At 46.7% G+C, this 10360-nt stretch overlaps 1 non-coding gene across 1 annotated transcript; it reads left to right on the top strand.

Moving 5' to 3' along the window:
• The first annotated feature begins 110 nt into the window (after positions 1-110).
• LOC142832011 (U6 spliceosomal RNA) lies at positions 111-214 on the top strand. The gene has a single exon (XR_012907110.1). It is a non-coding gene; the product is annotated as a U6 spliceosomal RNA (small nuclear RNA).
• Positions 215-10360: the final 10146 nt, after the last annotated feature.

Consider the following 10360-nt stretch of genomic DNA (forward strand, 5'->3'; position numbering starts at 1 on the left):
ATTTAAGGTCAATTTTGTTATAGTATATGTATATTTCTGCTTTTGTATAAGGTATTATGTTTATACAGCTCATTCCAAAAATGCAATGTATAGTTAAGAAATACAAATTAGTGCTCACTTCGGCAGCACATATACTAAAACTGGAATGATACAGAGATTAGCATGGCCCCCATGCAAGGATGACACACAAATTAGTGACACGTTCCATGGGGGGGAGCGGAAAGAAATACAAATTAATAGTCATAGCCAGGTGGTAACGGCACATGTCTAAATTTTAATCCCAGCACTCGGGAGGCAGAGGCAGGTGGATCTCTGTGAGTTCAAGGCCAGCCTGGTCTACAAGAGCTAGTTCTAGGACAGGCTAGATAGCTATAGTGAAACTCTGTCTCGGGGTAGGAGGGCAGTCCTTCAGGGTTCCTGCTTCACTGAGAAATCTGCCAAAGATGGATGCCCCAATGTTACAAAAAAACTTTGGGTGACTATCCAGCCAGATGTCTCTGTCATTTCTAGAATTTTGGAAGTTGCTTACAATGCACTTCCTGTTTACTTAGGTAATATTATATCCTTCTGGAGTCTTTGATGGAGTTAAAGACTAAATAGTTATAATTATAACTTTCCATAGTTATGATAAAAGATATATATGACACTTTAGACTCACAAAGATAGGATAGGTGATGGAGTATTTAATTTGTCAAATATCAATAGATTAAATATTGTAACTTAATCTTTGCTTGATAACCATTTTTTATATGTAATTTTAAAATGTCAAAGTTAAATCCTTCCTTTTCAATTAGACAGAAAGGGGAGATGGTGTGGGATTCCCTTCTGTATGCTGTAAATGTGTTTTGTTAGCATTGGTTAATAAAGAAGCTGCTTTGGCAGGGCAGAGTATAGCTGAGGGGAAGTCCAAAAAAAGATAAAGGGAAAAAGAAGGCAGAGTTGGAGAGATGCCAGCAGCCAGAGGGGAAGCAAGATGTGAAGTAACAAGCCACGAGCTTTGTGGTAAAATCAGAGTACTAGAAATGTGTTAATTTAAGTTGTAAGAGGTAGTTAATAATAAGCCTGAGCTAACTGGTCAAACAGTTTGTAATTAATATGTTTCTGTGTGATTTCTCGGGACCGAGTGGCCAGGAAAAGAAAGCCTAGCATCTGGTTATAATCACTGATAAGTAGCTAGGCAGGTAAGTCTGGCTTGAAGATCATGAGGCTGTAGCCCTCCCCTCATAAGCAGGGGTATATAAAGCCAAGAGACAAACTACAAAATTTGGATTGCTGGCCAAAATAGTGGGATTTAGGTCCTATCTCTGGCTCTTGGTAGAGGGATGTTCTAAACTGCCTCCAAAGATTACTATCTAATCAAGCCTCTCTGGTAAAGAATAAGAATATAGTGCCAGGTGGTGGTGCACACCTTTAATCCTAGCACTTAGGAGGCAGAGGCAGGCAGATCTCTGTAGGTTCAAGGCTAGCCTGGTCTATAGAGTGAGTTTCAGGACAGCCAGGGCTATTACACACACACACAAAAAAAAACCCTGTTTTTAAAAACAAACAAACAAAAAGGACACACCATTGTCCCCTCCCTTGAGGGTTAATTCAAATAGGCCTGTCAATCACCGAAAGAGAAAAACACCCTTCAGAGTACCTGTCCCCAAAACTTCCAGGACAGTGGTCTCGTGGTGCTCTCTTGGCGTCATCCACTGTCCACTCTCAGCTCTCAAGGGTGCCTTGCTCTGCCGTAATAAACTATGAGTCTTCCACACTACTCTGTGCCATGGGTTTCATCTGGATCTTTCTGTAGCCCGAAGAGAGGCCAGAGCAAGGTCCTGCTGACATTCCAGTTAGGTGGTTCCGTTCTTTCTTCAGTCACAACTCTTTCTGGCTGTACTGCTCTCCACTCTTTACCCCAGCCAAAGCAAAGGACAGTTGTCCCGGGACCATTTTATAGAGGATGAGGGGTTTTGGTACCAGAGATTGAACACAGGCCTCACTTGCTAGCTGAGCTACATCCCACACCTGGCCCTTTTCAGTGATTTTTGATTTAAGACTTAGGACTTATTTTTAATCTCCGCAGATGGGTAGGGAGCGCCATCTATAGGCAGAAGAGGTTGTCTAGTCCCCCGGAACTGGAGTTACAGGCTGTGAGCCTCACAGTGTAGGTGCTGAGAACTGGAGTCTGGTCCTCTAGGCACACGGCTGCTCGTGGTCACTGCCTCATCAACCCTGAGAGAGAGTCTTGCAGCTGGTGTTTTTAGCACAAAAACCCAACTTTAGCCATCTCGACTCCCTAGGCTCTGCCACCTGCCTCACCAATTAAGAGTAACAGTGAAAAGCAGATTTCGTCAATGTGGTCACACCACGAAGAGGAAAAGATAGAGGATCCGGTGGCCCAAGTCCATTTAGGGGGGTACTTTTTTCCTTTTCTTTTTCTTTTTTTGTTTTTTTTTTTTTTTTGAGACAGGGTTTCTCTGTAGCTTTGGAGCCTGTCCTGGAACTCCCTCTGTGTATACCAGGCTAGCCTTGAACTCACAGAGATCCACCTATCTCTGCCTCCCAAGTGCTGGGATTAAAGGCACACTCCACCACCACCCAGCCTCCTGCACCTTGTTTTAGGCATGGTTTGGGATCAAGCCCAGGCCCCAAGGCATGCTGTGCTGGCCCTCTACCCACTGAACTCCATGACTATCATCATCTTTCGGGTTTTTTTTAAATATTTATTTATTTATTATGTATACAATATTCTGTCTGTATGCCCAAAGGCCAGAAGAGGGCACAAGACCTCATTACAGATGGTTGTGAGCCACCATGTGGTTGCTGGGAATTGAACTCAGGACCTTTGGAAGAGCAGGCAATGCTCTTAGCCTCTGAGCCATCTCTCCAGCCCCTATCATCATCTTTCGATATGGGAGTATAGGCTGTGACTTTTATGGATCCTGTAGTAGCAGGTACACATGCCTCTGGGCAGCAGCTACCATTTTGCCCATTTTTCAGCTCTCATTCTTACCTACTGAGAAGTCTTTCCAGACCCATGCCCTGCTGTTTTTACGAAAAGCTGGACTGAGCGTTAAAAGTCCCTTAAGCCTTGAGGGCTGGGTTCAAATACTATATTAATTTACCAATTTGTAGTCACAAACCCTTTGAAAGCCCTCTACAATTTCCAGAGCACTATACCGCCCATCTCATCCATTCATTCCGCATGCATTTCTCGGGTAGGACAGTACCAGGGCACCCAATTTGAGACTGCACAACAGACAGTGCCCCAGAAGCAGCAGCAGCAGCATCCACTGTTGACCTCAGAGCTGCGGGGATTCAGTCCGCTCACAGTCACCTGAAGTGCACGCTATTTTCCAGCAGGGGGCGGCCGCGGCCCAATTCGTGCCTTCTCTGCAGACGCACACTAGCCTAAGGAGGAAATCCAGACTCTCGAACTTGAGGGTGAGCAGCTAATTGCAATCTTTATGAAAGACTTCATGAACTAAAAATGATCCGTAGGACAGACGGACCCTAAAAATCTCAGTGAGGGAAACAGATGCTTACTCAGGTTTGGGAAATGATCTCCTGACTTTGGGTCCTGGTCCTCTGGTGTCTGCAGTCCCCAAGAAGGCCTGCTTGGTTCTACAGCTCCCGCAAGGGCTCAAGGGCGGGCTTCAGAAAGCCAGTCCCACTGTGAAACCCGAGCAGGAACCACATTGTTGTTAAAGAGTCCCCATGCCCTACACTAGGTTTCTAGTTCTAGTTAAGAATAAGTTTCTGTTCCCTAAACCTGGTGTACCACACAAAACATGTTTTTAAACCGGGCGGTGAAGGTGCACGCCTTGAATCCCTGCGCTCAGGAGGCACGGGCAGGTGAGTTGAAGGCCAGCCAGGTCTACAGAGGCAAGTTCCAGGACAAGCAGGACTACACTAAGAAATCCAGTCTCAAAAAAACAAAACCAAGCAAACATAGTTTTAAACCTACACTGAACTCGTGACCCCTTGATGCATGGCTATGCTTTGCCTTACAAAATGGTTTCAGGGTACCTTGATCTACACCCTTGACCACCTAACCCACGATGTATAATTTTGCTTTTATTCTTTTTCATTGTATTTTTCTCACAGCCCCTGTAAACACACTTACAGCTGTTTTCTACTAACCTTGTAGCTCTTTCCTATAAAGGGGACCTCAAAAAGCTAGCCCCAGAACTGTTCTCTCAAATCCCGACTTAGGGTGTACCTCTAAAATAGGCCTGCTTTACTTGGTTAATCATCGTGGGATTGGTCTTTCTCCTCGCATATTTGGAATTAACACTACCAGCACCGGGAGCTCTGTGGGCTGGGGAGGTCGCCAGGCAGGACCGGGAGTAGAGTTTATTTTTAGCTGCTACAGTGAGCTTCAACCTTATTTAGACATGGGGCGGGTGGGCGGGCAAGCGGGTGACAGGGTGAGCTGGAGGCTGCAGGACAGAGAGGTCTCCAGCTCCTCTTACCATTGCTCTGCCCTGCCCACCCGGGGTTACAATCCTTCCTGGGAGGCTAGAAACAGCAGCCCTTGCTGGCTGTCCCTAGTGCCACTGCAACCTGCCTTGCTTCTTCACCAACACTTGGAGCTCCTCTATCCCCCGCCCCCAGGACTGGGTGCTGTCCCTTCTTATTCTGGTGGTTAGAGTTCAACTCATGGAATTCCACAGATCTAGGTTCAAATCCCCTGGATGACTCTAAGTAACCTACCCTCTTGAAACCCAAGCTGGCTTCTCCACCTCCTCTCTCTCTCTCTCTCTCTCTCTCTCTCTCTCTCTCTCTCTCTCTCTCGACAGTTTCTACTGGAGATCGAACACAGTAGAGCCTTCTCTCTCTCTCTCTCTCTCTCTCTCTCTCTCTCTCTCTCTCTCTCTAGACAGTTTCTACTGGAGATCAAACACAGTAGAGCCTCCCACACGCTAGGCAAGCACTTAGTCCCAGGGCCTAAACTGCTGCTTCACCATCCCACCTCCCTCGTTGGTGCTGAAGATTGAAAGTCACTGAGTAGACATAGAATCTAGCCTACCAAGGTCAGTCCTCAGTCGGTGATGGAGATGGAGATTGAAGTCATGGGCCTTGTTACAGGGCGCATCTGAAGTATGAATTCATGAAGCAATGTGCAGAGAAGGAGATTTGGGGAGGTGATTAGAACATGAGGCTCTGACCTCATCAGTGATAAAATTTACTGAAGGTATCTTAATCTGCCTATTGGGAAGCAGTGGGCAAGGGAATTGGGACCTAACTGAAGGAAGTGGCCCTGGGAGGCTGCTATGATTTGAATATGAAATGCCCCCAACCGGGTCAAATGTTTGAACCAGCAGGTGGCCCTGTTTGGGGCTGTTGTTGATCTTTCAGAATGTGAGGCCTGGAGGAAGTAGCTAGCTAGGTGACAGGCTTGAGGGCTGTGGCCTGACTGCACTTCCTGCAGGAGCCTTCGTGGCTTCCTGGTCAGTCACCATGTGAGGGTTGTGGCCACCAGGAACTCTGCGCCACGATCTCTGCTGCGCCTTCCTTGCCATGCTGAATTCCATCACCACCATTCTCTAAAATGAAAAGGAGGGGACTGGAGAGATGGCTCCTTGGTTAAGAGCATTGGTTGTTCTTTCAGTGGACCAGGGATGATTGGTTCCCAGTACCCACATGATGTAACTCCAATTTGAAGGGATCTGACACCTTCTTTTAGCTTCTGAGGGCACCAGGAATACTCACGGTGCACAGACATACATGCAGGCAAAACACCCATACACATGAAATAAGTTAAATAACTCTTAAAATTAAAAAAGAAAGAAAGAAAAAATTAAAACTTTTTGTTGTTTATTTTTTTCGAGACAAGGTTTCTCTGTGTTGTCTTGGCTGTCCTGGAACTTGCTCTGGAGACCAGGCTGGCCTCAAACTCAGAGATCCACCTGCCTCTGCCTTCTGGATGCTGGAATCAAAGGTGTGCGGCACCACTGCCTGGCAGAAAAAAAAACAGTGTTATTGAGGTATAAATGGATGCACAAATGGCTGCGCAACTTGAATGATTCTGCGCACAACCCGCACTCAGATCCCCCACGTCAAATCACAGTCGAGACGGAGACTGCCGAGTCTCCCTGTGCCTTTTCACTTTGCTTTCTCCGCTTTGTTTTACAGGAGGGACGCTTAACACGCGAGATGGTCCGACTTAAGTGCACAATAAAGTGTTTTAACTCCTCTGTGCTGCACAGCAGATTTCTAGTGCAGTAGGTAGGTGTGTGTGTGTGTGTGAGAGAGAGAGAGAGAGAGAGAGAGAGATGCTCATGCATGTGTGTGCACATGTATAGTGTGGATGCATGCTTCTACTGTGCTTACCAGTGCACGGGCATGTGGGGTCAAAGGTACTCATCAGATCTTGGTCACTCTCCACCTTATATCGAAGCAGTGTCTCTCAGTCGAACCCAGAGCACACCAATTCAGCGGGTGTGGCCTTGGGGATCCCCTGTCTCCAGCCTCTAAGTGCTGAAATTACAGTCAGCTGCTCCACTCACCAGGCGTTTACGTGTGTGCTGGTTAGTTTTTATCAGCTTAACACAAACTATAGTCATCTGGGAGGAGGGAACCTCAATTGAGAAAATGCCTCCATCAGATTGGTTAGTAGGCAAGTGGATGGGAATATTTTCCCGGTTACTGATTAGTGTGGGAGGGCCCAACCCAATGTGGGTGGTCCTGGTTTGTACAAGAAAGCAAACTAGGAAGTCCTGTAAGCAGCTTCCTCGGTGACCTCTGCTTCATTTCCTGCCTCTAGGCTCCTGCCCTGACTTCCCGTTATGACAATTACCTGGAAGTGAGAGCCAAACAAACCCTTTCCTCCCCAGGCTCTTTTGGTCACAGTGTTCGGGTAAAGGCAATAAAAAGCGAGCTGCGACTATGTGCATGCCGGGGAATCTGAACTCGGATCCTCATGCTTGCATGCCAAGTGCTCTCCACACTAAGTCTTCTCCCTAGCCCTAAGAATTAACTTCTCTGGAAACCAGTTCCGACTCATTTAAGGAGGAATATCTGCCTCTGAAAAGGGACCAAACACAAATCCTGTCCGATACCAATTAAACGGTCCTGATTATCCAGTCTCTTGGGACCTGTCCCCAAGCTGTCCTTGCATAGTTTTATGAACAATGCTGACCTGTGTAGCCTCTGCTTGTACATCTCAGGGGTACTCACTCTCTGTAAAACCACACTCCTGAATCAATAACAGGTTGGACAGTCCTGATTGGGTAGTGGGTTGGAGCACCACATGCTCGTGCACTGGTATGCACAAGTAGGAGCATGCATCCACACTACTCTCCGCTCCTAGACCTTCCAGACAGCTTGGAAGATGCCATCAAATGTTCCTGATTCAAAGGTGCCTGGTGGTGGTGCATGACTGTTATCATAGCCCCCAAGTGGCAGAGAAAGCCCTGTCCAATTTAGTGCATTCTAGGCCATCCAAACTTGCATTGCAAGACCCTGTCTATTTTAAAAAAAAGTGCATGCAGGGGGAAAGCTCAGGCAGTAAGGTTTTCCATGCAAGAATGAGAACCTGAATTTTATCTCTAGTACCTGCATTTTAAAAAAAGCTGGGTATGGGGCTGGAGAGATGGCTCGGGGGTTAATAGCATAGGCTGCTCTTCCAGAGGACCTGAGTTCAATTCCCAAAAACCACATGGTGCCTCACAACTGTCTACAATGAGATCTGGTGCCTTCTTCTGGCCTGCAGGCATACATGCTAACAAATAAATAAACCTTTTTTTAAAAAAAGTAATTAATTTTACAAAAAAAAAAAGCTGGGTGTGGTGTGTTACACTATAATCCTAGACAGCTCAGCCTCCTGGGCTAGTTCCAGCCAGTAAAAGAGCCTGTCTCAAAAAGCAAGATGGAAAGTGTTTGAGGAATGCCAGCCAAGGTCGTCCTCTGGTTTCCACGGATGGGCACACATGGGCACACACACACACACAGTGCCTTGAAGAGGTAGGGTTGAGGCTTCTTCCTGTAACCCTGCCCAGTTTTCAAACCGTGACTGAACTTGGGGTCCCCCAGCTACCCAGGATGCCAAGGCTCTCCCTCTCTGTGCAGTTACTTCAGTAAGAATTGTCCCCAGAGGGCTGGTCCCCGCCTACTGTCCTTAGATTCTGTCCAGGCCCTGATTAAAGAGATACTGCAATGTTTTTTTAAAAATAAACGTGTTGTAACCAGAGGCCCCAGTAACCACAGTATCCTGGCTGACTATGCCTCGCAGGCTGAAAGCTAAGAGAAGCTCTCTGGCACCTTGCATTCTGGGAGCCCAACAGCCAGGACAGGGCCTAAGAGGACCTGGGGGAGGTAGTTCTGCTCCCTCACCAACTCCCTCTAGAACGGTTCAAGTAACCACACTCAGGGCCAGTGCTTTCCACCCGCTCCTCCCCAGTGACCTTGCACATTACCCTGACGCACCTTGCCCTGGCCAACAAGATAAGTCAAAACACCTTGCCCAGATGACCAAGGCCACTGGGAGTTAGCACCTCTGGCCACACCAAGGCACTGAGACCTCTGAAAATGCCCTTTCCCATATGGATGAGAAGAGCGTTTGTGTTGGGGAATATTATTTTAAAGTGTGTTGTTTATGCTGCATTTGCTTAACTCTGTGAAGCTGTGGGGGTTTTGTTTTGTTTTGTTTTTGCCTGTCTAAAAAAAATGCCTGATGGTCTAATAAAGAGCTGAACGGCCAATGGCAAGGCAGGAGCAAGGAGAGGCGGGGCTGCCAGGCAGAGAGTATAAATAGAAGGAGGCCCAAGGAAGAAGAGGAGCAAAAGAACAAGGAGAGGAAGACTTCAGGGCCAGGCACCTAGCTATACAGCAAGCCACAGAGAAAGAAGTAAAGCCTGATCTACAAGAGCAAGAGCTAGTGCCAGGACAGGCTCCAAAGCTACAGAGAAACCCTGTCTTGAAAAACTAAAAAAAAAAAAAAAAAAATGTATACAGAAACAGAAAAAGATAAGTCCAGAAGCAAAAGGTAGTCAGGATAATTAAGTTAAGAACTGGCGAGAAACAAGCCAAGCTAAGGCTAGGCATTCAGAATTAAGAATAAAACTCCATGTGTGGCTTATTTGAGAGCTGGGTGGTGGGCTCCCCTAAAGAGCCCAAAAGAATAAAACATCACATCACAGCCATGCTCAGACTGCAGAGCCCAGAGCAGCCATCGCAGGCTGAGGCAGTGCCCAGGACAGACTTAGTCATTCCTTCTGCTCCTGTGGTATTTTTCCATCATCTGTCCACCTGGACCAGATGCAATGGCGCTTCCTCCAAGTATTTTGTTCAACTTGCATGGTGGAGATGGAGGTAGAGATGGGGGGTGCATGCGAAAGACAGACAGAGACGGAGGCCATTATTTTACATTTTACGTGAATGATTTCCAGCTTTTGTTGAAACTTAGCCGACTTGAGAGTCAAATGGGATGGTGCACACCTGTCATCCCAGCACTCAGGTGGTAGAGGCAGAAGGATCAGAAGTTCAGGTCCTCTTTGGCTGCCTAGTGATTTTGAGGCCAGTCCAGAACACATCTCAAAGAAACTGAACAACTGGGCCAGTGAGATGACTCTCTAGGTAATGGAACTTGTCACCAAGCCTGATGTCCTGAGTTCAATCCCCAGTACCCACAAGACAGAAGGAGAGAATTGGCTCACTCCCTCAAGTTGTTCCAGGACCTACACACAAACCCACATACTCACACAATTATAGTAATAATTACATTTATTAAAAGTATTGTATTTGTCATTATAATAATAATTATATATATACTAATATATATATATATTATATAATACTTATTATGACCATAAATATGCTTCTGGGGGTACTTTCAAGACAGGGTTACTCTGTATAACAGTTCTGGCTGTTCTGGAACTCTTTGTAGACCAAGCTGGCCTTGAACTCACAGAGATCCACCTGCTTCAGCCTCCCTGGTGTTTGGACTCCAGGCATGAGCCACCATGCCCAGCTCACTATTGTTTTATGCTCTGTGGCGGGGCCTTGCCTTGGGAGGTCTTGTGTTATTCATTACTCTGAGTCTATTCTGTCAATAAGCTTCCAAAGAGTTTGTGGCCCTGACACTAATTTTCCAACCAGCACCTAGCACTCTTCGGCCACGCTGATTTCCAAAGCTGTTATTGTCTTCGCACATGCTGCTCTCTGCAACCTCAGCCAGTAGCTCAGAGAAGTCAGATAAGAGTTCCTTGTCCCAGATTCTGACTCTTTTGTCCCTATTCCTGCTGCATCCAACTTGTCTGCTGCCAAGGTCGCTGTGTCTGTCCTGAGGAGAGAAGAGCATGTCACAGATCTTATGAGCTGGGGAAAGCTACTGACCCAGCCTCCTGGACACCTTGCTATGAAAGTGGGTGTC

The sequence above is a fragment of the Microtus pennsylvanicus genome, chromosome 11 (assembly GCF_037038515.1).
Source record: "Microtus pennsylvanicus isolate mMicPen1 chromosome 11, mMicPen1.hap1, whole genome shotgun sequence".
NCBI lineage: Eukaryota > Metazoa > Chordata > Mammalia > Rodentia > Cricetidae > Microtus > Microtus pennsylvanicus.